Source organism: Symsagittifera roscoffensis, chromosome 6 (genome assembly GCF_963678635.1).
Source record: "Symsagittifera roscoffensis chromosome 6, txSymRosc1.1, whole genome shotgun sequence".
Classification (NCBI taxonomy): Eukaryota; Metazoa; Xenacoelomorpha; order Acoela; family Convolutidae; genus Symsagittifera; species Symsagittifera roscoffensis.
In genome coordinates this window covers 56,077,002-56,084,597 of record NC_087067.1, presented here as the reverse complement: position 1 = coordinate 56,084,597, position 7,596 = coordinate 56,077,002, and the positions used below count along the sequence as shown (strand labels likewise).

Genomic DNA, 7,596 nt, shown 5'->3' with positions numbered 1-7,596 from the left:
ATAAGGTGGTGAAATTTCTACAATTTTTTTTAGTAGTCGTATTTCTTCAGATTGTTTATGAAGACATCTCTAATTCATTTTTCTTCTCCGCTGGCTATATCACATTTCTTGTTAACCTCCGTTAAAGCTCCCGTAAAGTGTTCCAAGCTTTATTTTTCCCTTGAGCCTTTCAAATGCAACAATTGGCTTTCTGATGAGTCCAAAATTCTGCAAAACAACTTTAAGAACTTGTGTTAAACGCTAGCTTAATCAGCTTATCTTCTTGTAAGTCAAAACAATTGGGCTTATGAATCTGTTTCTGTTGCTGTGTTTTCAGTTTTTTGAGTGCTCGAATGTAAGCCTAATGTTTTTATTCGTTTTGGAAAATTGATGTTTTTTTTGAAAGTTGATGTTCTTATTTTTTGTATAAAACGACCGTTTTAGCGATTGACTTACTTTCTGAGGTGGTAACGATTGACTTAAATTCTCAGGATCTCTTTATTATCAATTTGCTTTGCCTTTGACTATGCGTTGATTTCATTACAACACTTTTTTCTAAAGCTTCATATATTTTTATTTACACCAGGCCAATTCAAAGGAAATTTTTTGATAACTGAAAATTCTTGACAACTGATATTTTTTACTTTTTTCTCAGTTTGCTTCGTTTTACAGCTATTGTGGGCTCTCTGTTTACAAAATTATAGTTTTCAGAGTTATAACATGCAGTCGGTTTATTTTTATTGGTCATCTTGTTATAGTTTAATACTCTCTGTTCCTTAGTTAGGGCTTAGTTAAGGTCTTCATAGTTAAGGGCTTCATCTTTTTTTTATTGAAATTTCTATAAATTTTTTTGGTAGTCGTATTTCTTCAGATTGTTTATGAAGATATCGCTAATTCATTTTTCTTCTCCGCTGGCTATATCACATTTCTTGTTAATCTCCGTTAAAGCTCCCCTAAATTGTTCTAAGCTTTATCTTTCCCTTGAGGCATTCAAATGTAACAATTGGCTTTCTGATCAGTCTAAAATTTCTGCAAAACGAATCCAAAGGACTTTCACCTTGGTAATTGTTTAGGCAAATAGGCGCTTTTTTGTTATCTAGCGCCAGATAGAGCTTTGAATCGACCTTTTTGTTGGCTTTTTCAATGCGCTTACCGTTAAAAGTCTCCGTTTTCAACTTGATATGTTCGTTTTTGTTCTCTTTTTTGTAGTTTTTTTCTTCTAGGATTATGTTAACAATGTGGAGGTCAGATATGACCGTTAAATTAAAGAAATAAAGATTTCAAATGAGACAATCGCACCAAGACTTGAACAAATCTGTGAGCCGAGTCACCGAGAAGTTCAAAAATTATGTGTAAGGAGAGTAAACTAAAAGTTGTGTAAAATATGGGGCGTCCCCCCACCCACGTTCTGAAGCCAGAGAGGCGTTTCGATACTTTAAATATATATTGAATTGTATTGCCGTTTCATCTATTTCTTTTTGCAGTTTGGGAAGCTCATTGTTCAGTCTATCGATTCTTGTGTATGTATCGTCGTCAGATTTAGCAAAATAATCGAATTTTGGACAGTAGCAATAAACTAACTTCATTGACGAAAGAATTTTGAGCGGGGTTAAATCGTAACCTTCAGCCGGATAGAAATACGATAGATGGGCAGTTCAAACAAGCGCGTAAATGATAAGGGTACCTCAAAAATATACTAACAAAAAACAGGCTTCCCAATTCGGTTAAGACTCTTCTTTAAATTATCAGATATATCTGAAAACTGATCTGTAGCTGGCAGTTTTCAAATTGTTAAAAGTCATTTTGCCTAAAAACAATTTGATATAATTAATAATATTTTTAAGGACCCATCTATCATCTTTGTACCTTCAGGCGTGTTGAAAACAACAACATCGGCATATTGGGATATTTCCTTTTGCAAATGCTCCTTTGTGTTTGAAATATTATCATTGCCGTTCGAATAAGGTTGACTAACTGCGAAAAAATATATCCAAGTGAAGTTTTTAGTGGTCGATTGTAATAATTCTGGTAGATATGTCTCACGTACGGCCAACCGTTGTGCGAAGGAAGTTGTCCGAGAGTTGATCATGAGGATCCCCAAATTCGCTTCCGAGTGAACTTTTGAGCATTTTTCCATCAGACTAGCGGCGTCAGAAGGGTCCTGAAACCAATTGATTATTTCACCAAATTAATCAAAAATGCTTATTGCAAGCAAAGACATTCAGAGTTTCGTGAGCTGGACGGTAACGAAATTTTCAAAAAATGAAAAATACACATCTGTTTTCGTTTTATCCACCCAAAAAACTATTAACAAATCAACCTAAGAAACTTCAAATTCCGTTTTTGGACAATTGCTGTATTGTTTTGATAGCAAGAAACCGTAGTTATTAAATGCGGGCTTCCCCTCCAAAGTTAGTATGTATTGGCATCGAACGCGCCTTCAGAAAAAATCTGGGCCGAGCGTCGGATTCCTGGGTGTTATCAAAATGGCAGCTTTAGCAGGGGAGGATGGTTGGATTCCTGAGATATCCAGCTTCTCTTAAATTGATAGTGTAATCTTTCACCAAGTTTTTTCATTGTATGAGGAGAGTTGGGATGTCAAAAAAAGTTCCAATTATAGATTTTTTGTTCCAATCATTTGAAAAAAGTGGAGGAATTTTGTATCTGCATGTGTTTTAGCTTTTTTTCTCATGTTCGAGAAAAACCACTTTCAAATTTTCATTACGAGGGTAAACTGTGTATTTTGGGAAATGTACGCGCATTCCGCAACAAGGACGCTCCCTTTGTTTTGCTTTCGTTCTTTCATTTTCTTTGATCGTTCATCCCAATTTTTAACATGTTTAAAGATTTGTCTCTGGAAATCAGGAATATATAGACACAAAATTGTGCGCCTATCCACTGCACAGTTTGGCCTCGTAGAACTTGATTTTTGTTTTAATTTTAGGTTAATAAGGTGAGCGTGCAGGATTACAGTAGCTTATTTATGCTTATTTTAAGCCGTGAAAACTTAGTTTTACTTGAGTATTGATATTTTTTTTGGTGTTTTTGAGTTTTGGAAATCAAAAGCTTCAAAAATCAAAAATTTTCAGCGAAAAAATTTAAAACACTTTCACAATTTTTTTTGACTTTTTTAACAATTTTTCTCTGATTGAACAAAAAACGGATTGAAATTGAAACGTATATATCAATCAAAAATCGTAGAATTTTGTCGTTTTCTTTTATTTTAGTTTTACAAAGAATCTTAGAACTCACACCTTTGAATCAACTCACTAACTTTGCTTTTCTACTGGTTGATTTTCTTTCATTTCATTTATTTAAGACAAAAAATTCGAAAACAAAATAATGTTATCGGATTAGAGTTATGTTTTTCAGATCATAAATGAAAAAACTCGTGTAAATGTTAAACAAACTATAATGATGCATTCATGTGCTGATTGAGGCTAGTTTATCAGGTTTTTTCTTCTTTTTAACAAAAGCTCTTGAAACAAGTTGAAATATTTTGATATATTTTTATTCTATTTCGCGCTAGACTATTTTGTACTTTTTTAAATTAATTTTATCAACTACTTTTAACAAAACCCTGCATAACATAGCTTTTTTGTTTTCCACTTGACAAAAGTCATGCGCAACTTATTGGGTTCTTTTTTGCTTTGATTCAACAAAAGCGCTTAAATATTAAAAGATTTGACCTCATTATTTGCTTTAAGTACAGCGCTGAAAAATCAAAGGCTAAACATAAGTAATAGCAGTTTTTTTGCTGGTTTCTTTTTAGCTTCTGAACTTTCTATTTTTTATTTTATTTTTTGAACTTATTTTGGCAATCTTGTCACGTATTTTTTTTTACTGCAGCTGTAACAAAATTTCTTTGGCCATGAAAATTGAGATCAGTTGAAAAACATGCTTTATTATGAAATGCTTTCTAACTTTATTAATTTCTCTTGGGATCTGAAAGGTTGAGAAAATGTATCATTCAAGCTATCATATTGGGATCTTGCTCAAAGTGAAACTCTAACAAGTTTTCAAAAATTATGACATTATTTGTAGTTCAACCTACCCGGGTTGACCAAAACTTCTTATCATACAATTGTCATATATGAGAAACTTCTTGCCATACAATTTCATACAATTCCATACGTACAGAAAGTTGTATGAAATCTCTATGATAAGCTTTCTTCCATACATGAAAATTGTATGATAAGTGTTTTTCCTTTAACTGAAAAATCTGATTTTTTGTTTCTAATTTTAGTTTCCAAAACTTTTTGGGTGGTGTTTGTAACCGAACACAAGTGAAAAAAACCTTCGTTACTCAAACACCAAAGATTGGACGGTCTTGCATTTACAAGGCATAGAGAATGACCTGAATTGTCTTATAGCTGTCTATCATAAGTGATACAAGGAAAGTAATGAACTGTTAAAATCTGGCGAAGTTTTTCAAAGAAGACTATTTAAATTTTTTAATATTATCAGACATTGATCAAGGCTTGCAAATTGTTATCAGATTAGAGTTATGTTATTCAGATAATATATAATAAGACAATCGTTTAAAAGTCAAACAAACTATAATGATGCAATCATGTGCTGAGTGAAGCTAGTTAATCACCTTTTTTCTACTCTTCAACAAAAGCTCTTGAAACAAGTTGAAACATTTTGATACTTTTTTGTTCTATTTCGCGCTAGGCTATTTTGTACTTTTTTCAATTAATTTTATCAACTTCTTTTAGAAAAAATACTGGCATAATAAAGTTTTTTGTTTTGCACTTGAAAAAAGTCATGCGCAATTTATTGGGTTTTTTCACTTTGAATTCAACAAAAGCGCTTAAATATTAAAAGTTTTGACCTCAACATTTTGCTTTAAATACAGCGCTGAAAAATCAAAGGTTAAAATAAGTAATAGCAGTTTTTATCGGTGGTTTCTTCTTAGCTTCCTAACTTCTAGTTTTCAATTTTTAAAAACTTTTTTATGCAATCTTGTCCCGTTTTTTTTTTCACTGCAGCTGTAACGAAAATTATTTGGCCATGAAAATTGAAATCAGTTGAAAAACATGCTTTCTAAAGAAATGCTTTCTATCTTTATTAATTTCTCTTGGGATCTGAAAGGTTGAGATAAGGTATCATTCAAGCTATCATATTGGAAACTTGCTCAGAATGAATCTCTAAAGTTTTAAAAAAAAATGAATTTGTTTGTAGTTCAACCTACCCGGGTTGACCAAAACTACTTCTCATCTAATTTTCATATATGAGAAGCTTCTTGCCATACAATTTCATACAATTCCATACGTACAGAAAATTGTATGAAATCTCTATGATAAGCTTTCTTCCATACATGAAAATTGTATGATAAGTGTTTTTCCTTTAACTAAAGTCTGATTTTTTGTTTCTATTGTTAGGTTCTAAAATTTTTGTGTTGTGTTTGTAATCGAACACAAGTGACAAAAATCTTGGTTTACTCAATGCACCAAAGATTGGACGGTCTTGCATTTACAATGCTTTGAGAACGACCTGGATTATCTTATAGCTGTCTTTCATAAATGATTTAAAAAAGTAACAGACCTTCAAAAATTGGCGAAACTTTTCAAAGAAGATTATTTAATTTTTTTTATCAGACATTGATCATGGCTTGCAAATTGATATCAGATTAAAGTTATGTTTTTCATATGATATATAATAAGAAACTCGTTAAAAAGTCAAACAAACTAGTGAAGCTAGTTAATCAGAATTTTTCTACACTTCAACAAAAGCTCTTGAAACAAGTTGAAACATTTTGATATTTTTGTTTCATTTCGCGCTAGGTATTTTTTGTACTTTTTTCATTTAATTTTATCAATTTCTTTTAGAAAAAATACTGGAATAATAAAGTTTTTTGTTTTGCACTTGAAAAAAATCATGCGCAATTTATTGGGTTTTTTTCACTTTGAATTCAATAAAAGCGCTTAAATAATAAATGTTTTGACCTCAACATTTTGCTTTCAATACAGCGCTGAAAAATCAAAGGTGAAACATAAGTATTAGCAGTTTTTATCGGTGGTTTCTTTTTAGCTTCCAAACTTCTAGTTTTCATTTTTAAAACTTTTTCAAGCAATCTTGTCACGTTTTTTTTTCACTGCAGCTGTAACAAAAATTATTTGGCCATAAAAATTGAAATCAGTTGAAAAACATGCTTTCTAAAGAAATGATTTCTATCTTTATTAATTTCTCTGGGGATCTGAAAGGTTGAGACAATGTATCATTCAAGCTATCATATTGGAAACTTGCTCAAAATGAAACTCTAGGGTTTTAAAAAATTATGAATTTGTTTGTAGTTCAACCTACCCGGGTTAGCCAAAACTACTTCTCATCTAATTTTCATATATGAGAAGCTTCTTGCCATACAATTTCATACAATTCCATACGTACAGAAAGTTGTATGAAATCTCTAGGATAAGCTTTCTTCCATACATGAAAATTGTATGATAAATGTTTTTCCTTTAACTAAAGTCTGATTTTTTGTTTCTATTGTTATGTTCTAAAATTTTTGTGTTGTGTTTGTAATCGAACACAAGTGACAAAAATCTTGGTCTACTCAATGCACCAAAGATTGGACGGTCTTGCATTTACAATGCATTGAGATCGACCTGAATTGTTTTATAGCTGTCTTTCATAAGTGATACAAAAAAAAGTAATAAATTTTTAAAATTTGGCGAAATGTTTCAAAGATGATTTTCTCAATTTTTTTTATTATCAGACATTGATCAAGGCTTGCAAATGGTTATCAGATCAGAATTATGTTTTTCAGATGATATATAATAAGAAACGCGTTTGAAAGTCAAACAAACTATAATGATGCATTCATGTGCTGAGTGAAGCTAGTTAATCAGGTTTTTTCTTCACTTCAACAAAAGCTCTTGAAACAAGTTGAATTATTTTGAAATTTTGTTGTTATATTTCCTAATGTATATTTTGTTATATTTTGTAATGTATCCTTCAAGCTATCATATTGGGAAGCTGTTAAAAGTGAAACTCCAAAAAGTTTTCAAAAATTATTGTCATACAATTTCATACAATTCCATACATACAGAAAATTGTATGAAATCTTTGTGGCAAGCATTTTTACATATATGAAAATTGTATGATAAGTGTTTCTTCCATTAACCAAAAAACTGATTGTTGGTACTAAGTTTGATTTCTGAAAGTTCTAAGTTTGTGTTTGTAACCGAACACAAGTGACAAAAACCTTGGTTACTCAAACAGCAAAGATTAGACGGTCTTGCATTTGCAATGCATAGAGAACGACCTGAATTATCTTATAGCTGTCTTTCATAAATGATTTAAAGAAAGTAACAAACTTTCAAAATGTGGCGAAACTTTTCAAAGAAGATTATTTATTTTTTTTATCAGACATTGATCATGGCTTGCAAATTGATATCAGATTAAAGTTATGTTTTTTATATGATATATAATAGGAAACTCGTTTAAAGGTCAAACAAACTATAATGATGCATTCATGTGCTGAGTGAAGCTAGTTAATCAGGTTTTTTCTACACTTCAACAAAAGCTCTTGAAACAAGTTGAAACAATTTGATATTTTTGTTTCATTTCGCGCTAGGTTTTTTTTGTAATTTTTTCAACTAATTTTATCAT

At 31.1% G+C, this 7,596-nt stretch overlaps 1 long non-coding RNA gene across 1 annotated transcript in view; it reads right to left on the bottom strand.

Annotated features, from left to right (window-relative positions):
• Positions 1–1,442: 1,442 nt before the first annotated feature.
• The window catches only part of LOC134848380 (uncharacterized), a 46,370-nt gene continuing 40,216 nt past the window's right edge, over positions 1,443–7,596 (bottom strand). The window contains exons 2-3 of the long non-coding RNA XR_010162928.1: positions 1,846–2,140; positions 1,443–1,600 (exon numbers count right to left, since the gene is read on the bottom strand). This is a non-coding gene — a long non-coding RNA (uncharacterized LOC134848380). The remainder of the gene's footprint in view (positions 1,601–1,845; positions 2,141–7,596) is intronic.